The 22,576-nt window shown below is 41.8% G+C and overlaps 1 protein-coding gene across 8 annotated transcripts in view; it reads left to right on the forward strand.

Annotated features, from left to right (window-relative positions):
• The first annotated feature begins 1,666 nt into the window (after window positions 1-1,666).
• PAM (peptidylglycine alpha-amidating monooxygenase) overlaps window positions 1,667-22,576 on the forward strand; it is a 119,809-nt gene continuing 98,899 nt past the window's right edge. For 6 of the 8 annotated variants that reach the window (XM_053408347.1, XM_053408351.1, XM_053408349.1 and 3 more), the window contains exon 1: window positions 1,668-1,809. The gene's annotated coding sequence lies outside the window, so the exon portion shown is untranslated. Of the gene's footprint in view, window positions 1,810-21,717; window positions 21,813-22,576 lie in introns of those variants that run through there. The other 2 variants (XM_053408350.1, XM_053408348.1) reach the window with 2 other exon arrangements.

Raw genomic sequence — 22,576 nt, forward strand, 5'->3', positions numbered from 1 at the left:
AGCTAGCTTGGGGGTAAACAAACACATCAAAACACAGTATTTCATAAGAAACAGCACAGACACTGTATATATATGAACGGTGGCGAACTTGTGTACATCACTTCCCAAACCAGCAGTGGGAGCGCACTGCTGGTTTGGGAAGAGCAGGCATCCCCAAACTTGGCCCTCCAGATGTTTTGGGACTACAGTTCCCATCATCCCTAACCACTGGTCCTGTTAGCTAGGGATGATGGGAGTTGTAGTCCCAAAACACCTGGAGGGCTGAGTTTGGGGATGCCTGATGTAGAGTAACCAAGACCCTAGGACAGCTCAGTTGGTAGACAGGGTCCTGGGCTTGGGTGAAAGATTCCTGCATTGCAGGAGGTTTAACTCATGGCTCCTTCCAACTCTACAGTAATATGATTCTATGAATATAAGGAGCATCTTCTGGTAAGACTGAGAGAATGTTGACTGAGAGAATGCACAGCAGTTTTGAGATGCCTTAAGAAAAACCAAGTCATTATCACTGGCATCGGCTACTACAGAGATATTTACGAAATGATGAGGCTGCGGAGGCTGAGCTCACCTTTACACATCTGATAATAATTTGTTGTTGTTGTTGTTTAATCGTTTAGTTGTGTCCAACTCTTCATGACCCCATGGACCAGAGCATGCCAGGCACTCCTGTCTTCTCTGATAATAATATTTGGGGCCAACTACATAGGAGCGCAAATACCTCTTAAGAGAGGTCCAGCATGCAGAGGGGCACTCCCACAAGAAAATACTAGCTTCAGAAGAGGGATTTTCATAGAACCATAGAGTTGGAAGCGAGCCTGAGCATCATAACACGCCTGCAACACAGGAATGGGCAGCTGTTTCTGACGAGGATCGAACCTGCAACCTTGGCGTTGGCGCCGCTCTCTAACCAACCAAGCTCTCCTCCATTTGCACTTTGGGCCAGGTTTACCAATGCCGACATTACATCTGGCGATGTGGCAAAGGGCCAAGGACCACCTGAAACTTGGCCACATTCCTGCAAGGTAAGAATCTACCTGGTAAAAAGGAAGCAGCAATATTAGCACGACCCAGTCAAACACACCAGTTGGTTACACAATGCGACAGGACACGGCTTGGCACTGTCACACAGCTTTACACGAGGCCACCATGCTATACACCCTCACTTTCTATGTAGGGAATTCTGTCAGTGTGTGGGGGGTGTGCATTTTTGTCATGGGGTGTGTGTGGCGGATTTGTCGTCACCTTTGAAAAGAGGCCCTAGGCTATACAGAGCAGTTCCTTCTTATTAATAACAAAGGCTGGTCTTCTTCCCCCTCCTTATCTTTATCTTTGGGAAGAGCAGGGACACTCAGCGCACGCCGACGCCGCAGCCTTTGCCCTACTGTGTGCACTTATCTCCCTCCACCGCAAAAAAATAAAATAAAAGGAGGGGAAAGGGAGGGGGGAAAGGCCTCCTCGGAGCTCGCCGCCTTTCTGCCGCCCACGGGGGCTTTTTTCCTGTCAGGCTTCCAAGCCTGGCGCGCCTGAGCAAAACAAAAGCTTCCTCCGCTCGCGGCGGCTGGGCCGCCTCGCGTTTTGGGGTGGTTTTTTTTCCCTTCGCGAGGCGGAGCTTCGCGCGCGGGCTGTGGGAGGGCGCGAGGGCGGGCCTGGCGGGCTCCGGGGGAGGGACGGGGGGCGGGCCGAGGCTCCTCTAGCTCCTCTCGGCGTCAGCAAGGCAGCCGCGGCCGCTTGGGCGAGTCGGTGAGGGGGGGAAAAAGAGCCTCAGCCGTGGTCGCCGGACAACACTTGAGGCGAGCGGCCTTCGGAGCGCGGGTGAGTAGCCGGGGTGGAGTGGGGGGGAAAGGGCACGGGGGAAAAAAGGGGGCTTTGACCTCCCTCGCCGTCGGAGTCGCTGAGGGGAGGAGGAGGAGGAAGGCAAGTTGTTTCCGTCGCCTGGCCAGGGCGGACGGGCGGACGCTCCCGCCGCCCCCGTCGGGGCACATTTCTCCTCAGCGAGGGGTCGCCCCGCGCTGTCCGCTCGCCAGCAACTCCTCCGACTTCGTTTCCCCTCTTCCCTCCTGGACTCCTGCCGAGTGCGTGGGGGTCCCAGCTGGGCACCTGCCTCTGCCCGCCTTCCCTCCGCTATCGGCGGCGGCGTGCGCGCTGCTGCGTGTGCTTTTCCTCGCCTGCTTTTCCCCGGCAGAGAGGGAGGGATCTCGGCGGTTGCTGCTGCTGCTCCCGCTGCTGTAGCTGCAGCTTCTTGCTTTGCTGTTGAGCAACTTTTCCCTCTTCCTCTCCCCGTCGCTTTCCCGCCCCGCGGTGCCTTCCTTGGACGGTGCCCGTCCGGAGGTGGCTGCCTGGAGCCCAACTTGGGCGCTGCCGCCGTCAGTGGGCACGTCAGGATCGGGTCTGGGCGAAAAGAGGGGCGACCCGCTCGGAGGCCGTCAAAGAGCTGGCAGCTTCCTCGGAGATTCAAGGCGGGTTTATTTGTTTTGCCCATGTTGCTGCTCCATTTCCTCCTCCTGTCCTGTCTGGTGGTTATGGTTGTTTCGGGAGATGCTTTTAAAGATATTGTGTCTGGACCAGGAGGAGAGAGCGTCTGCTGCATCATCGGGCAAAGAAAAGCGGTTTCCCTTGGGAAATAATAATCCCTTTTTGGTAGCGGCTGGCGAGGGAGTTAAAGATCTCTTCAGTAGACAACAACCCCCCTCTTTTTCTTCTTCTTCGTAGGGGTTTATCGCTTGCATACACTCAGCTGTCCCTTTTCTCTATCCATCCCCTACGCGGTCTTCTATGTTTTCTTTATTTTTTTGAAGTTTCTGACTTCACGCATTAAGATTTAATCCGTTATTTCCGACCCACTGAAGAGACAGGAGGACCAGCGTTATTGCTCACAGTGTGAGTGTTTCTCTCCTTTCCCCCACAATTTGGTAAGGAAGCCGGGAAGTGAAAGGCTGTGCTTTTCTTTTCAAAGTTTCCCATGCCGCCTCCGATTAATCCTAAAACCGCTGCTGCTGCTCAAAAGACTAAAAGACTGCTGGACGCTTTGGAGTGTATTTCATTATACACAGGGCATGCTTGTTAGTTTTTGCAAAGAATGCTATACGAAGAGAGCCTTCAATCTACAAATGCACCATAACAGCTATCTTAACTAAATTGCACAAATATTATCAACCTGTGGGGAAGTAATGCATGTGACTTTCATCATCTACCTCAGTAGTCTTCATAAACTATCACTCCTATTATTTATTGAAGTGCACCATTGTTGTGCATGGTGCTTTATGGCAGGGGCAGATTGCCTCTGGTCCTCCAGTTGTTACAGCTTGCATTATTTCTGACCATTGGCCATGCTGGCTACAGTCATTGTAGTTCAGCAACATTGGGGAGGGCATGGGTCAACCGCTCCTGCTTTACAGGATACAAGAAAACTGCTTTCTGCCCCAAGGAGCTTGCAGTTTAAAAGTCACAACAGCAGAAGCAGGGGAGTGGAAGCAGGGATGCTCACAGGAACAATGTGCAGTTATTTCAGTTACATGTATTTAGGCTTAAATACAATAGGGTGTGGTAATTTGAGGGTTAAATCTTTCCAGAGCCAGAACATGACTTTACTCCAGCTTCTAACATGGTACCACTTTGCATTATTTTTGTTAAGTACATTCCTTCTTTTTCTCTTCATCGCCCTCACCTACTTGTTACTCTTTTTGTCACCTCACTTTTCTTAATCTATCTTTCTCTGTCTCTTAAGCACAGCTGAACTCTAAACAAAATAAATGAGAGTGGGTGCTGCAGACCCACCTCTGTTGGGGGTACAATTGAATTTGGATGCTGACCCCAGTAGTGTCAGACTCAGTGATCTATGATAAAATGCTTCTTAATATGCCACTTTCAATTTATCAGAACTGCAGTGTGTTTGGTTTCAGGCCACGCTGGGGACTACTTTTGCAATTAATGTTCATTGAAACCTTGACAAGTATAAGCTGCTGAGGGGTAGGTGTGTGGGAGGGAGAGAGAGAGAGAGCTTGGCCTCAAGGCAAATATACAAAATCCCTTTAAATCTATTGCCTTCATGTGTATACAAATAACTGTGGTCTTAATTCTGCAAACACGCAGACTCTTTTACCATTTTTGATCGCTGTGCTACTAACCACATCAGGGTTGAAAAATTGGAAATGAAGAGCAACTGAAACCATGCTAGCACTGAACAATTAGTTTCTAATTTTAAAATGTTTGATCAAGCCAAGCTTTTGTGTTTAAGAGACTCACAGCACAAATCTACCCAAAAGTTAGTCCCATTGAAGTCAAAGAGGCTTACTCATACTGAAGGGTTAGGATTGAGGCCTAAGCAATATTGACTCATATTAATCTCCTGGACTGAACATTACCTACTCCTAGACTAATTGAACTTAAAAGTGTTTTAGAATTGGAGAATAACAGGAATTTATACTACCTTCAAAATTAGCTTCTTTCTCACACAAGGTGCTAGTCTCTTCTCTCTCTCTCTCTCTCTCTCTCTCTCTCTCTCTCTCTCTCTCTCTGCCCCCCCCCCATTTTCACAGGTTGCAGAAGAGTAGAGAAGTCACAGGCTTGCTAACAGTTACTGATAATAGGGCAAGATTTTACTCATTTTTATCAAAGTTCTATGGAATGTTTTAGAATACAACTTCACGAATTTCACTGCACTACTGAAATAGTAACTTCTCAATATAAGTTATGGTTTCAGGAAGAATGGTGAATATATGGTTCCTCTTTGATAAGTAGTGCTCATCAATATTAAGCATATATATTAGTGTTTAGTGTTCATGTTGACCTCTTGGAGCACTTAAGATTAGGGTGATTTGTTCTGGTTTTATATGACCCACAGATTTATTTATTTTTAATCTCAGAGATTATAAATCTTTGAGTAAGATTAAATAGGTACCATAAAATAAATCTGGCTAATTAGTGGGAAACTGTAGTAGAATTGGATAGTTTCTGGAACTGGAATAAACATGTATTCTCCTCTGTTCACTCGTACTTCCATTTTCCTCTTTACCTGTGTTTTCTCCTGTATTGAATTATACACTGTAAACTCATTGGGCAGGAACCTATTCTCTTACACTTTCCAAAGCACTATAGAGTACATCACTATAGAATATAGACAGATGAAAGTTCTGGTAGTGGTAAAACTTACATTACTTCCAAAATGTCAAAACTTACCACAAAACCTGAACCATATTCCATATGGGTAGCTGCTTTGTATGAAGCAATTATCAGAATGGTTATGAATGTGATTGCCTTACCACTGATTGGGCTGCTTTGATGTCCAGTTTGCCAGCATTGACTTAGTACTGAGGGGAATGGAAGGAGATTCACAGGAAAGCTGATGATATTTCAGAATTTATTATGAGTCAGGTGTGAACCTATGAACCTATCAGTTGGGACAGTGGACTGGTAGAGAGTAAGGTACCTGGGAATTATAAGTCTTAAATGTGGAATATTGGAATTGGTCAGCTGGCTGCACTAAAAGGAGTAGAGCAATAGGCTTTTGTGGTTTTTGGATCCTAAATAAGTGTTTGGGGAGAAAGGTATTCAGAAGACTTGAATAATGTGCTCAGCACAGCTTTGCTGTGGACTGGGCATTTTCTGCCTTTCTTGAGACATTTCCAAATCCAAGTTGTCATGGGAGCTCTTTATTGTTTGTTCGTTCATGCTGGGACATTATCTCGCTCAGTTCATGTAGAGCAAAAAAGAGGCAACAGCGCTAGCATACAACAGGAAATAATAATCCAGGATTGCCGAAAATGGCAACATGTTATTCTTAAATCTCTGCACACCTTTCACAAAAATAAACTTCCTCAGGGAGAGTATAACAACAAATCTATCTATTCTCATTTGCAATCTAAAGCATTTTAACATGAAATTACTGGTCATATAATGCTGCTCCTCCATTAACTATGAATCTGTTTGGCAGACCATGATACATCTTTCAGATAGCAACTGTATTTGGTGGGCCATTTGCCTACATAATCTGGGTCTTGTGTGTTTTATGTGCCTGTTTGCCTTCTCCTCTGAACCGTTGCTCTGGCATGAGCAGGAGAAGTACAGTTAGTAAGCTGCAAGGCAGAGGGAGTAATAGACTGCTTGGAAAGCCTGCAGCCTTTCACTGAGAAGAAATGTTATCTGACTCATTAGCTGATTCTGGCAGATCTACTTTTGAATTTACAATGCTTTCCTGAACTCCGGTGGGTGCTGTCCACCAAGAATTGCCATAGCTCAACTTCTCTTCCTTTCTTTGGAAACAGTACATTTGAAGTATTTCAGAGTTCTCCTATTCTGAGTAATGCCATATGTTTCATAAAGGTTTAATTATCTGTATATTAAATTTGTTACTAACCAGCATAAAGTCACGGAGAGTATCCTACCACCCTTGTGTGAGCATTACAAGTAACCAGTCTTCTTTCCAAGTTGGAAGCTGTAGAGGTTGGAGGGGGAGCCTCATCCTCCCAATGTTTGGACATCAGTCCCTGTCTTCTCTCAGCTCCAAGACTGGGAGGAAAACTGAGAGTTCATTATTCAGTATGTCTTGCCATAGCTTGGACTAGCAAATGCCCCACAATGCTTTCCTCACTGAGCAATTATTTGGCTACTTGGAGGAGAGGTGCCTAGTGCACTGTGCTTCAGAGCAACCAAACTAACTAGAGCATGCAGATCTTTTTCTACATCTGTGCTAATAGGAAGGTGGATAGGAAGGCATTCTTGGTTATTGCATCTGAGCACTCCCTCCCTGTTTCTCGTAAGGGGTTTCCTGGGAAGGTGGGGGCAGGAACCCGCTGATTGCCCTTCTTGATTTTATTAGAAGCACAGACAACCATTTTGGACCCCTTGATATGTAACTTATTCTCTAGGAATACTCTTTCTTTGACAAAGATTTTGTGCCCATTGGTGGTGGTTAGCATAAAATTTCATCAAATTCAATTAGTTTTACTATGGTCTGCTACAGTTTTTCTAATACTTGGGTGTTTTTTGTTTTGGGCTTGGCATTCTAAACTGGAATCCTAGCTTCTTATCTATGACTTTTTTTAAGCTGATAGTTTGCATAATATAATATACACCCTTACCATTGACTTTGGCTAGCATTATTAGCATCCCTGTTAATCAAGATGATGAATTCAACCTATTGGCTAAGCAGGTCACCTTGAGTTTAAGCAGATTCTCTTAGGCCATGCTAGTATTTTCATAAATATGTGCTAATAGGTCTATAAGACTTCTGTTTGGTATTAAACGCTTAGAACTGAGTGCCACAGTCTTATAAAATCTGCATTCCACAACACACACTTTAAAACAGACTGTGTTAAGGAACTTTAGTTTGAAAGCAAATATAATATAGATATTACACAGTTGTTTCATTATACCTTAACTGTGCCCAGCTCTGCAAGACCTCTCTGACATCGGAACAAAACTAAGAATGAAGTGCCTAATTCTGAGGTCATTAAATCTTCATTTGCTGCACATTTTCTGTCTGGAAGTTTTAGCTCTGAAGGCTTCTGTATTCTGAGCAATTAGATTCATTTTTGAAAGGTTTATTTCAGGTATTTGGAACCTGTGGCCTTCCAGATGTTGGACTACAGCTGCATTTATACCTGTTTGGCACAGATGGGATTGGAGTTTTAATAGCATATGGAGGGCTGCAAGTTCCACATGCCTGGTTTAATTATTGTAAAGTAATTTAATCTCAGGATGGCCAAGCACTACTCTGATTGTCTCACAATCCCGTTGGGATTTGGTGAGTATAGCCTAAGAGTATTCAGAAAACACTGAGGGAAGCTTTTGGTGGCTAGGCATGTTCAGAAAATCCTCACTGAGGGAAGTTTTTGGTGGCTAGGCATGTTCAGAAAATCCTCATGGTTTTGTGAGCTTTACCAATTTACTCCACCACCATCCGGGATGCAAAGAGAGACTAACTAGGATAGGGAGAGAGTGCAGCTTCCTTTCCTGCTATCCCCTCCCTCTCTTAAGCCTTAAGAAAGTCAAAATAGGCTCATATTGGGGAGCAGGGGGATATACCAGCAGCGGGGGGGGGGGGAGGGAAATTGAAACAGCCAAATGCAAGTGACATGAAGAGTATAATTTTCTTCTTCTTCTTCCTAAGGCTTGTGGGTTGGGATACAATCCAGATGGGTCCATTGCAGGAACTGAAGTACATTTGCAGCCATAACATCTGCCAGCTACTTCCAGACTTTAGGGAGGCCTTTTCTGCCTGCTCATCTTTCCCCCTAACTTTGAGTCCTTGAGGAAATGAAGATGCCTTAATAGATTGAGGAGGGTTGAATTGCGAGCCGGTGCAGGGCTAGTCAAGGAGGCCCTACTGTACCCGCCTCAGTTGAGCTCATCCTTTAACAATGAACAGGTGCTTGTATTGTTATGCATCCCTGACTGAATTATTGTGACACCCTAATTTAACCTGCTCTGTTATGTGAACAATTAGGTCTGCTCAGAACAGTATGTAACTAGAAAGGCAGCAATATTTCAAACAACTCATTCCTTAGTCATCAGCTAGTTTTGCTGGAAGGAGACTTTAAGGAGGCACCAGTCTTTCCTCTTAAGATTCTGCCAGCAAGCTCTGTTACCAACAGCTGCTTCCTCCATTCCCCTTCTTCCTCAGTACAGTGGTACCTCGGGATACAAGCGCTTGGGGTTACAAACTCTGCTAACCTGGAAATAGTACCTTGGGTTGAGAACTTTGCCCCAGGATGAGAATGGAAATCGTGTGGCGGGAGGCCCCGTTAGTGAAAGCACACCTCAGGTTAAGAACAGTTTTGGGTTAAGAACAGACCTCCAGAATGAAGTAAGTTCATAACCTGAGGTACCACTGTATTAGCATTTGGGACTAGTTTTGGCCCAAGGCTGTCAGTTGCTGATTGCTAGGCTTTTAGGTCTCATAAAAAGTGTTTTACCATATTTTGCTGTTTCTCATCCTATGGAACAAATGTGACTGCTAAGTGCTTTATGCACAATAAGTATGATTTGGTTTTCTTCAGTTTACTGAATATTTTACTGTCTCTAAAACAAAAGGTAAGGCAATAATTAGAGAGTGGAGTGATCTGTGTAGGTATCCAGCTGTGTAAATCTGTTGCTGGCCTGGCATTGTTGCTAGTCTTTGCTTGCCCTGGGGTAGTGTTCTTGCTTCTGATGTGCAAGGGTGTACAACTTCAGTCAGCTGTCAGCCTTGCAGCATCTGATTATTTCTGCCAATCTGATGTCAGTTTGAGGACGGGGAAAGTACTTACAAGAAGAAATGCTGTGACTTAAATATTACATGCTCCAGACAGGTGGAGAGGCAGTTATCTTTCAACCCCTGGAGCTCTTGTCAAGTTCCATTTTATATGGCTAACGGAGTTGCTCAACATGCATCCAGTACCTTAAAATATGCATGGGATGAATGTGTGTGAAGCTATGTTCTACAAAGGAACTCCCCTCACATGTTATATTGACATACTAGGAGGTCAAGTGGTAACAAAACTAGACTGGTCTCATGTTTTAAAAATCTAGTATATTGAACATCTGAATCCTTTGAGAGTCTGAAGTTTGACTTTTTAAAAAACCTCCAAAGTTGCAAGTATTAGTGTTTAATACAGAATATGTGCCGTATGTGGTTCTGTATCAAAATCTCACTTGACTCTGCAATTCTGGTGCTGAGACTATGGAAAGCAGCACCGGATATGGATTTCTCAAAAATCTTACTAGCTTTGTTCTAAAGTGCATCAGACTTCTTTATCCTTTGCCAAATTTTAGATTAGATTTTTAAATCTTCAGCTCACCCTACCTTTTTATCAAACCTTTGTTGCTTGTGTACCAGTCTGCTGTCATGTGGAAGCAAATCCCTGAACCCGTTAGTCGCCCCTCCTCAGTTGACGATTTCTAGTTTTATCTCTTTCTTGCGGCTATTACCATGTTAGGCTAATCATAGCTTTGCATGAAATCACAACTTTATGGCAAGAATATCCTTGCTGTTGTTAGGTTTAATGATATGATATATTTATATATTGCTTTTTTAGGCCTCCTAGGCCTCCAAAGCAGTGAGCAGCCTATTGAACAGCATGTTAATACAACATGTTAATACAACGAAAGATGGAATAAAAGTAAAGCAAACCAACCATTGAAACAATATATGGATATTCTTCTTCTTCTTCTTCTTCTTCTTCTTCTTCTTCTTATTATTATTATAAACTACTTATAATAAAACTTTTTTTACTATAAACTCTTTAGTATAATATAGATGGCATTTCTTGCTGGAAGCAGTTTCTGTGCATAGTTTGTTTTCCAATACATGTTTAAAACTTTGCAGGACTATTTGTAAAAGCAGCTATTGTGTTCTCTTGCCAGTTTACACAACAACTTTATTTGTACTGCTTTTCCTTGAAGAAATTTATAACCCTCTGGATGTTGCTGGACTACGACTCCAGCCATCCCTGACAGGGCGGTTTACAGTATAAAAATACATAACATGATAAACAAAACAATCTCCCCCAACTCCCAGTTTAAAAGGCCATAGGTTGGCTAATTAAACAAAGGCCTGGGAGAAGAGGAATGGTTTTGCCTGGCGCCTAAAGCTATGTAACACATCAGACAAGCGTTTCACAAATGGAGAGCCTACACAGAAAAGGCCAATTCTTGTGTTGCCACGCTTTGAACCTCTTGCGGAAGAGGCACATGAAGAAGGACCTCAAATAATGAGTGCAGGGTCCGGGTCAGTTCATATTGGGAGATGTGGTCCTTCAAGGCAGGGGTGCACAGTACAGGCCTGTGGCTTAAGGTTTACTCCTACAAAGGTATAACCCTGTTAGTTGAATATTTCGTGATATCCAGCAAATAAAAAAAATCAAGTAGGGGATCTCCCACATCTCTTGAACCTGTCTTGATATTTGTCTGGATGCTTCAATGGTGGACCATATTGCCTTATGACCAAGTAAATCTGTAATTGTACATTTCTTTTTTCTTAACTATGAATGCTTAGTATTTGTTAGATATTGTATCTCAAGTCAGCTTCAAAATGGAAGGCTGGTTCTTGACAAGGAAAAATTACTTGTGTGTTACTGGGACCAGTGTTTACAAGCAATAAAATTCATGTGGGTATTGTGCTATATTCAGGAGCAGACACTAATCTTCAGAATTTTGCTTTAACTGCAGTATTTGTCTATTGAGATTATATATCTCTTCTGCTAATATTGGGATGTGATCATAATGACTAAGCACATACTTGTTGGCCTTGTAGGATAAGTATTTTGCTGTTTCTCAACTGTTTTTCAACTCTGGCTATCCTTCTAAATTTTCTCTACAGTTTGTGTTTCCCAAACAAATACTAATAACCTGTTTCATGATCCTTGTACACAGTGATGCATATATAGACTGTTGCTGCACTCTGTACTCTGTACTCCCATCAGAATCGCTTTTGGGAAGGCTGGAGGGAACATGGTTTTACATGGTGGTGCATGTGTATGGCCATTCTCACTGTCAATTCTGGTTAAACCACCTGCATGTGGCTTGCTTCCCACTGATCTCTGCATGTTGCTCTGAGGAAGAAAATGACTGTCTATATTTGTATTAAATTCTGGAAGTTGCTAAGTATAGAACACGAATGCCCAACTTGTGGTTCCACAGATGTTGTTGGACTTCAGCCCTTGGCATCCCTTACCATCAGCTGTGCTGGCTGGGTTGGTTGGGAGTTGGAAGTCCAGCAATAACTGCAGGGTCACAGGTGAGAAACCCTAGTCTAGAGTGAGGAGCTTTTTGTTTTCCATTCCAGTTAAGAAACTTTTGGAAAGGTCAGATCCCTTGAGCAGGCTGCTTAAGTCATCACCGTTTTGGGTAACGTTTGAAATTTGCCAGGCGCGAGGGGCATTTTGTACCTGGTTATCAGCCACTTGTAACTAAGTGAAGATGCCTGGGTGCCAGGATGACACCTGGCATCTCCACCATCTAGGGGTGCATGCCTGGGGATCCTTGGATCTTGCCTGATTTTGGACACTAGAAACACAGCCTGTAGAATTTTATCTGTTATATTTTATCTGCACAATCAGAATGAATTTCAGGAACCAAAAAGTCGTATTGAAAAATACGACTTTTGAGCTGCCTGGCCCCAAAATGGCAACTAGCCATTTTGTTTTGGGAACTTTAACCCTGGTTGAAGGAGCCATTTGGCACCTAGCTTATATATCATGAGTTTCTAACAATGGGGGCAGGGTCTTCCAAGCAGCTGCTTAAAAAGCTGACCATCTAGTCATATGCCATTTTCTGTTAACACGGGGGTGGAATAAATTTTGAAACTGTATTGTGAAAAATGCTAGTTTCCTTTGGTAGAGGGAGCAGACAAAATGGTCTGTACTTAAGGGAAGAACAACAACAACAAAATAATAATGGCATTAGCATAATGAAAGCATTTCAGCTGTTAAACCTGTTTGTGAATAATTGAGATTCTCCAACCTAGACAATTGCTGGGCAGGTGGCTGTTCCAGTACTGTTTGATCAGATACATACATTATATATTTTGTTTCACTCTTTATTCAAATAACTCAAGAGTAGTGACAGAATGCCCCCCCATTGTATCTTCTATCTTTTTATCTGTACCTATAGAGAAGTAGTAGCTAACTCACAGTGTGGGTCAGATCCAGCCCCTACAAACCTTTATTGGGCTCAAGATGATCCCGACAAATTTGAATCAATGTATCTTTAAATTTGCTCATTTTCATGTATAAGGATGAGATTGTGCATATTTCCTAGTACATTTTAGTAGAAAGGGACCTTTTTATTTTCACAAACTTTATAAAGAGTCCACTCATTTGATTTTACTCTTGCTTTTACTCTGATTATTCAGTAGCTTGGTATTTTCTAGTGTGTTATATATTTATTTCAAAATGCCTCAGGCATTATTGAATTGAAGGGCGGTGTATTCTTAGTTGCATTTACCACATTTCTCATGTTAACATAGTTTGTTGTAATATATTGTGCATTAAAAATCAGCAGGGTTACGTCAGATTAAGACCATACACTTTTCCCCAGGCATTTGTTTAATTGTGATGAGTTATCGTCACCCATGTATGGCTGGTGTTTTGCTGTTGTTGATGCAATTCTTGAGGTTACTGTTTTTATTAACGTAGGCTGGGGGTCCATTTTTTGGACCAAATGCTGCATTTCCTAGTGAGCAACCTTCTGGGGACCAAATGATGAGTGATGTGTACAATGGGCTGCATCCCACCCCCACAAAAACCAGAGATTTCTGCAAAATTTCCTCACACCTTGCAAAGTAAAAATAAAAATAAAATGAATCATTATGAAAATAAGAAATATATAGGCAGTGTGTGTGCGTGCCAAATATCCTCACTCAGGGTGCCATATTACTAAAATCTGCCCCTGTGGTTATATTCCAGCCAGGCAACAGTACTGGAGGACGTTGTAGATTGGGGCCAGCAAGGAACACAGTGTGGGGTGCATATGAAGGCCTAGCGTCAGGAAGGCGACCTGGTCAGCAGGCCTGATCTTTATCTTCTACATACACGGACCCTCCTTCCCCTCAGGACTGCCCACCTGTAACTCACATAACATGGCAATGATGTTGGATTACCCAGTTTTGCCTATGTGCTTGGAAGTCAAACTGTGTAGGCAATGGCATCCCATTTTACAAACCGTGATGAGCAGCTGATTGTCAGGGCTTGTAAAGTACTGTGCAAGGGCCTTTGGGGGTGCTTGCAAAACTCCTTTTGGCCTGGCCATGTCTTTATCAGCCTCACACCTGACATCATGCACGGCATCGGTTGAAGGGCAGTTGGGTGTGGCTTGGCCAAAAGGTTCTGGACAGAAGTGTGCTGGCTTAGAGATTCTTCACCTCTGGCCTAATGTGAAGAAGTGGCTGAAAATTGCATCTGAGCAGCCATTTGGGACTTGCTGACAGTTAGTTGGCTTCAGGAGGAATGTAACTCTTACCTCATGGCTGTAATTAAAAGTAGGGTCATGATCTTAACATTCATAGTTTGCATTTGATGAATGTTTAAAGAGATCTTTCATGTAAATAGAGTAATTTCTTCCCAGTACTAAAGTGAATAATTTCACTTGTGTTCTATTCTTAATAACAATGGGCATGTATGGGAGAATGCTGTTTTGAATGCTTACTTCCATACTGGAGGTGCCAAATCTGTTAGAGCAACTTCAAAGCTCAGTCCTGGAAACTGCTGGAGATGGAAAGAAAGACAGGGCACATACATTATGCTTGCATTCCTACTGAGTAAAATTGAGAACTGGCACTTTGGCTTACTTTTAACTATGTGCAACAGGGCATAGAATGCCTGCCAGATACAGCATATGCAGATTATACTGACTTTGTGGGTATTAATAGAGAAAAGTTGAGATAAGGTTTTGCCTGAAGCCTTCTTCCTGCTGTTTCTGAAATTCACTCCAAGAAAATTCACTCCAAATGTCAGAAAACACTTTTGGGTTGATACCAATGCTATGCAGCAATGTTGCTTCTTTATTCAAATATCCTTAGCTGCTTAGAAAATATCTGAGACTAGTTAGTACTGTTGCCTCTGCAGCAGTTTACTTATTTTAGTAAAATTGAAGTGGATATATCTGTGCATTTGTTCTTAGAATCATAAAATCATCAAATGGTAGAATTTAGAGTTGGAAGGGACTCTGAGGCTCATCTGGTCCAAACCCCTGCAATGCAGGAATCTCAACTAGGTCATACATGACAGATGGCCATCCAACCTCTGTTTAAAAACTTCCAAGAAAGGAGAGTCCACCACCTCTTATGGGAGTCTGTTCCACTGCCAAACAGTTCTTACTGTCAGAAAGGGCTTCCTGATGTTTAGTCGGAATCTCCTTTCTTGTAACTTGAATTCATTGGTTTAAGTCCTAGCCTCTGGAGCAGGAGAAAAAAAGCTTGCTCCATTCTCCATGTGACAGCTCTTAAGATATTTGAAGTTGACTTTCATATCTTCTCTCAGTCCCTCTGTACTAGGCTAAGCATACCACATTTCCTCAACTGCTCCTCATAAGGCTTGGTTTCTAGACCTTTATCATCTTGGTCTCCTTCCTTTGCACACATTCTAGCATGTCAATATTCTTCTTAGATTGTGGTGCCCAGAACTGGATGTAGTACTCCAGATGTGGTCTGACCAAAGCCAAATAGACTGAGACTGGGACTTCCCTGATTTGAACACTATACTTCTGTTGATGCAACTTAGAATAGCGTTAGCTTTTTTTTGTTGCTGCTGCATCACACTATCACACTCATGTTAAGCATGTAGTCTACTAAGACCCCCTAGATCCTTTTCACACCTACTACTGGCAAGCCAGCTGTCCCCCATCTTATATTTGTGCAGCTGATTCTTCCTGTCTGTCCCTGTTGAAATTCATTTTGTTAGTTTTGGCCAGTTCTGCACCTATACTTTAATAACCTGATTTGCAGTTTCCATTTTAAAAGAAACAGAAATATAAACAGCATCACAACAAGAGTTGAGAATATGTTCAGATGTCCATAGAGGTTCTGCCCTAGAATTTATCCCGGGACATTTAAGGAACACGTGGTACAGTCTGCACCTCATCTTCAGTGATAATCCAGTTACAGTTCTATTTCTGGATTGTGTTACAAGCAAGTTGGTACCTCATTAAAGAGGTGCGACTTCCTCACAGTATATTACTTGTGCTGCTTGAACAGACACTTGAGCAGCACTGTCCCCTGCAATCTTGCTATTATCAAACTCTAGTAGGTGCCCTCTAGAGCTGAGTTCTCAGTCTTCAGATATATAACCCTCTTAGAAAAATACTCTCCAGCTGTGGCAGGTTTACAGGTGCAACACAGTCCAAATAAACAAAAATAAAGCACAGATAAACATTCTAGGTCCAAAATGTGATCCATAGAGAAGGTCAGGCAACAGAGGTTAGCCAATGTGACCTAGGAAGTTCAGGTTAGATACAGCACAGCAAGGAGGAGGAGGCCCTAGCACCAGGAGCCAGAAATTGATATGGTTTCCACCAACTGAAAGTTCAAGAAGGATACCTTATACTGTGGCCTTCTAGACCATCCCTTGACCCAGCTGCTGGTAGTGAAAATGTTTCAGATTCCTTACTCATCAGGTGTTCTCTTACTCATGAGCTGTGCAACTTCTCTGGATCCATCGAAGCATGCTATGTTGTTGCTCTTTAACATTGACCTTGGGGACAGGGTGGCTCTACCTGCTCCTCTGACAACTCCAAGGGTTCTTCAACTCCTGGAGGGCTCTTGAAGGGGATCCTCAGCATGGGTTCCCTGCTTGCTCCTCAAAGTCCTTGACCTCTGCGGTAACTGTTTCATTCTCTGAGGACTCCTTGTCTGGTCCCAGGTTAGAGCTAGGCAAGATACCTGCTTGAAATTGCAGATTTGGATTATTATAAGTAAATTCTACCTTAGCATTATGCTGTTTGGACCTAAGTATATGATTTTTGGGGGGAGGACTTTCATGAATTTTGGATATTGGAGGCTTCTAGCGAACCATGTTGTTGTTCTAGGCTGGTAGTGTTGAGGGGCGAAACTGTCTGCATGCATTTTGAAAGGCTGAAATAAAGCTTGTGAATTGCATGTGTTAAAGAGTTTGTAAGTTGTAAAATAAATGGTAACTTTGCCCGCCTTTTAAAGCTTGGGATAAAGACTGGTAACATTTTACATAGGTCTATGTTAATATAAGCTGCCTTGAGAAGCCTATATAGTCTTGAAAGCACTATAGGAAAATATATGGAATAAATACATGTTTTAAGGGACTTGCATATGATACAGCAGCTTCCTAAACCTTTGGCTAATAGCTCGTTCAGCAAGTACTTTTTGTCACAAGTGTTTTATACTTGTTGGCTTTCTTGGTCTAGTGGTTGTAGCTCTTAGTGTTCTTAGGAATACCTATTTGGCTGCATAGAGGGTAGAAAACTAAAGTCTTGTATACTCTGTTTTGTGTAGCATGCTAATTAATTATATGCAATTTTTAAAAGAGTGAGTCATAAGTTAATTCATATCTCTGTACCAAAACCAGTGTATTTGCTCTTACTTATGAAAAGCATGCATATTCATCTTTCCAGTTGGCTACCAAAACAGGAATATATAATTTTCCCAATTAAAGTTAATTGCACAATACTGAAAACTCATTAATTCCTATCTATGGTAATATGTATTGTTAATTTATATCAGAGAATCATAAAACAAGCTGGGCTGGGGGAGTGTGCGCGCATACACATGCTTGAGCACACAACTCTTTCTTTATTCTGGTTTATGCATTTGGGACTATTAATGCAATAACAATACTGTCACTGCTTGCCAACCTGTCTTCTAATAGCATGTGATTAGCATTTAGTTTTTAGATTAGCTCATACGTAAAGCTAGAACTTTTATTCTTTGTTCTTGCGTCAAAGCATTATCTATGTGCTCCTTGGAAGGTACTGTTCTTTAAGAATGAAGCTGCTTTATTTATATTTGAGGACTTAATAAGAACAGCTTGTTACTTTTGAGGACTTAGAATATTCATTTGCAGGATACCATTTATGGCCACTTCTGGTCTGAAATTCATAATGTTGGAACGATCCATGCCCATGTTTATGTGCAACTGGGGATGATTTGCATGTTAGCTTTATAAAACACTATAATCAACCACCCCTTCCCCTCCACATTCCCCTCTAAAAGAAAGGAGTAAGCACTTTTTGCTGGTGACCTATGACTGGACATCACGTCCAAGCGCAAGTTCTCTCATCTCTCACCTAGATTGGTGTTTGCAAGCAAATTGCCCAGCCACTGCTTCAGTTGGTCTCTCACCCTGCAATGGAGCAGTTCATTTTCGATCTGTTGTCTCCAAAGCTGCTTTTGCCCAAGGCAAGTAAGAGGACACCTCTTTGCAGTAGCTTGTGAGAAGCTGTCATAATGTGCATCCCAGTCATTTGGATCCTTATCAAAACCTGCAGCACAATGTTTGAAAGACATTGGTCACCAAGTGGCAACAGTCTCAGTAATTCTGACTAGGGTAGTCAATGGGGTGTTTTCTGTTTGTATAATTTTGACCATTGGTATAGTATTAAAGATCACTTCTCTGTGTGGTTTAGTTGCTTTAATGTTTTATAGTTTGGAGGAAATTATAGCTGTTTTTCATTATCAAACAGAGATTGACATCAAGAAGTTAAAGGAAGAGAAGACACACTTTGATCTGTAGCTTTTATCAGTACCAAAGGGTCAACTTAAAACTAACATGAGCTTGCAGATGACAGCTAGTTTTCCTATCAGTGCAAAGTATATGCATATATCAGAAGCAACTGTAATGAAATACACACATTCCAAAAAAACACCAATTTCCTTTCTCCCAAATGTTGCCTTATTCTGTTGAAGGTTTAACATTCAAAATCTAACCAACCAGTTGTCAATAAGCCTGTTCTTGCATATCCCTTAAGGTTCAAAATAATAAAACAATGACAATGACTATTGTAGCACCTTCTGATTTTACACTTCTCCACAAAGAGTTGTTGAGATATATGTTCTAAACACAAGTTTGGGTGACTTATGATTGCTATTGAAATGGATAGATTCTTTAAAAAAAATCATTCCCTGCGTTAGTTTGATGTAATCTTTCCACTTAAAATTCTTTTGGGAGAAAGAAAAAGTAGCTAATTATCGGTAATATATAGAGAGAGAGCTGCTTATTACAGTAACTATTGTAGTCAATTTATAGAGAGCATAATTGATCCAATTAAACAGCCGTGCTACTGACTTGTGGCTGAAGTTATGGAATGCTGCTGCAGCAGCTATAGAGTTGGAACTAAATAGGTACTTAGTGTCTCTGACTATTACACAATTGTATTTGTATGGCACCTTTCTATAGTTCAAACCATGCTCAAGGCATTTTTCAACATGGAAAAAATACATAATTACAACGTAACAAAAGTAGTCATAATAAATAAAAGATCAAAAAGTACACAACAAATATAAAACTAAAGATAAACAGCAGCAAATGCATGCCCCCCCCACTGCCCCCCCATACCCCAGCCCAAGCGTTTGTTCAGCAGCCTCAGCTTTTGTAACTGGAGTCAGGCAGGGACCTGCCCCCTCAGGTGGTGGGAAAAGCCTGCAAGGCAGAGAGCAGGTTTGCCAGGACTCACAGCCCAGATGGTCATCTCTCTATATAAGATTCTATTGTCTAACATCTTGTAAGATGAAAGAAAATGTACTCTTTGCTGGTCATGAAAAAGAATTTGTTTAATAAATAACATATGTGTTTGCATCTGTTGTTCCTTCTGGTTAATGTATAATATATATTTAAGTTTCAAAAGCTTTGATAAATCCGTTGCTTACGTAAAATGACAGCAGTATTTGTAACAATGTAAAATGTTGGTCATGCAATAGTGGACAGTTTTTCTACTCAAGGAAGAGGAATCCTCCATGACCACTGGCTAATTTTAGTGTTTCTAACACAGAACTGATGCGGGTGGCGCTGTCGGTTAAACCACAGAGCCTAGGACTTGCCGATCAGAAGGCCGGCAGTTCGAATCCCCGCGATGGGGTGAGCTCCCGTTGCTCGGTCCCTGCTCCTGTCAACCTAGCAGTTTGAAAGGACGTCAAAGTGCAAGTAGATAAATAGGTACCGCTCTGGCAGGAAGGTAAATGGCGTTTCCGTGTGCTGCTCTGGTTCACCAGAAGCGGCTTAGTCATGGTGGCTACATGACCCGGAAGCTGTACGCCGGCTCCCTCAGCCAATAAAGCGAGATGAGCGCCGCAACCCCAGAGTCCACCACAACTGGACCTAATGGTCAGTGGTCCCTGTACCTTTACCTAACAAGGAGCTAACTTGCTGATTTTGTATTTTAGTTTAACTTTATCAAATCTGAACTGATATATGAAGTCCTGGCATGGTTGCAAATTTTAGGAATCATTATTGATCAAGTAATTGTGTGAGCTAGCTGAAGAGTGGTGGCAGGGAGAGGAACTATACAAAGACCATTTTAAAAAATCTGTTAGTAGATGGAACTACTTATTCCATCTCTTTAATGATGAATCTGAGGCCTTTTCCTAAACTGGGAATTAAGTCTGGGAACAGATGGACAAGTTCATCCCACTTCTCAACTGTTCATTCAATATCTGACTTTTTATAAGTGTGAGAGGCAGAGGAGGTATTATGAACCAGAAGACCAGTTCTGTCAGCTTTTGTGTGTTTCCATTTGTTACACATTTTTAATGAAGACTTATTTGTCTTGCCGGTCCAAAGTCTATAAAGATCTCTCTCTCATATACCCATAATGAACGCATCAATCATTCTCTTAGTCTTAACAGAAGATGCTCCATACTTTTGACCATCTTTTCCAAGCTTGCCACACCATATCCTATATCTGTTCCAAAAAGTGTTGGATCTTTACCACTAATGAACTGCATTTCAGATAACCCAGCCTCCAGGTTGTGTTCCTGTTCATATATTCAGCCTTTATCTAATTCTGTCTTGGGTGTATATGTATTCCTTTTCCAGCCTCTCTCAAACTGCTTGCCAGATGGTTGGTATCCTTAAGCACAGTATTTGAGCAGTCACCAAGAGGTTAAACTGCAGAGCATCTACCGTATATGATAGGTATGCTGTTTGCAGCCAGACTGGGTGGTAAACTTTAGTTACTGTTTGCATGCATTTATACATGAGCAATCATAACACAGAGCAGTTTCGGCACCAGAGGAATGGTTCATAAAATAGTGTTTGGTTTTTTTATGCTCTGAATATGACTTTGATTTGAAATCATGCTCCTGCATGTTAAAAATAAGCTGCAGAAGATACCTTTTCCAAAAGAACTGGGCATACCTGTGCATGTTTTCTTAAAGAAGACATGCTGGTATCTCCAGATATAATTCCCGAAATACTCTATGGCTCAAATCTTGGCATAACAAAGGAAGTCTCGGCATAAGAAAAATCCTTTGTTGTGGTACATGACTGACAGGAGATCTTGTAGAAATTTTTGCTTCATAAATCTTACTATACAGGTTCCTCTTGATCATGTTACTATGTCATTTCACATTTCTCCCTCATTACCTTGAGCTTTGTCCTTTAAGTGATGTATTGCCATACAACACAAGGCAACAGTTAGGTGGAAAGATAAATAATAATGTAGCAAATACAGTCTTTTGCATCCTAATTTACTAACATGTGACCTCTGAATTAATGATAATAAAGCAAATAAATAACATTTTGCAGTCTGCTTTACAACGCACAACCTCTAAATGAGTTTTTCTTTTTCGTGTTATTCACAAATCAGTGTCCAGTTCATTTTTGTTTTTGAAGCCCTCCACATAGTAACAACTCCCCCTTCCCTTGTTTGCGTGCAAACAACAACACAGATTGGCCTAATAGAAAACGCAATTGAGGAACCCTTACAACATTTCTGCCCCCAACAGTATCATTATTTGGCTTGCATGTTACACAGAACTTGAAGATTTCAGGAGGATATCAGCAATGGATTTGGGCGATGACACTTGTTGTTGTTAAAAGTCACATCTGAATTAATAGATTCAGGATTCATTGAGCTCTCTCAAATTGGTGTCGCATTCACTGCATTTCTGACAACCTTCATTTCCTACTTAGCAAATCGAAACCCAGTAGCCAGAGCCCTGGGAAGTTGTTAAAGCAATTAAAGGCTTCTGTCCCTCAGCACATTGCTTGGTTACCATGGTATCCTCTGCCTCCAAGCCTTTCCTGATGATGTCAGTATGCATAACAGGGGTTATTCACAGCATCTACGTGAAGATGATTCACCCTTTCGGAAAAATCATAAGCCCTTTCCAAAACGCTCTTCTGCTTACTGTTGTGTGAAACGTATAGGTGCAACAGGTAAGTGCTTTACTTCATATCAAATGACTTTAAAATCACAATGTGCTCTGAAGGAAAGGGCTTACCCTATCTTTCAAAAGCCTTGTTACAAGCAAATAAAAAATAAGTAGGAGAGTAAGCCTAAAACAAAGGTCTGGGAGGTCCAGTGTGGCCTTTTTCCTTTCGGTAGAAAAATAAATGAGCATTCTCTGTATGAACTATTCACTTTAAGACAGTAGGTGTCGCCTTGAGTAATGTACTGTACTCCCTAAATCAAGGGCTTCAGCTTATATGAAAATGAAATATAACATCCCTTTCTATAGAAAATATTGTGTATAAATAAAAGTATATTATTATCCTAACTTCAAATGTACTTTGCTGATATTTACAGATGTGCAGAGTTCATTGTGGGAGGGGTGGGAAGCTGATGCAGCACAGCAGCCAAGAGGTATTAATTATGAGCCACAAGTCACTGGTTTAAATCTCAATTCACTTTCAGGGAAAGCTCTCTCGCTCAACCTTCTCTCATTGGCCTACTTTAGATGATGGTCATTTTACTGAAAATTATGTCTAAATTGTTTTTAGAACTTTGGGTGGTGGTGGAGGAATCATGGATGAAGACACACAAATATGACACAGTACTGATGATTATATAGTGACAGTAAACGGTGGCTTCATATTTGTCTGTGGTTAATAAAAAAATTAGAATCTCAGAAAATTGCAGCAAGTTTATGAAACAGATTCAATCATATTCATTTTGAACTTAGTTGGAACTCTGTTTTTTC

The sequence above is a fragment of the Podarcis raffonei genome, chromosome 11, assembly GCF_027172205.1.
Source record: "Podarcis raffonei isolate rPodRaf1 chromosome 11, rPodRaf1.pri, whole genome shotgun sequence".
NCBI classification, from domain to species: Eukaryota; Metazoa; Chordata; class Lepidosauria; order Squamata; family Lacertidae; genus Podarcis; species Podarcis raffonei.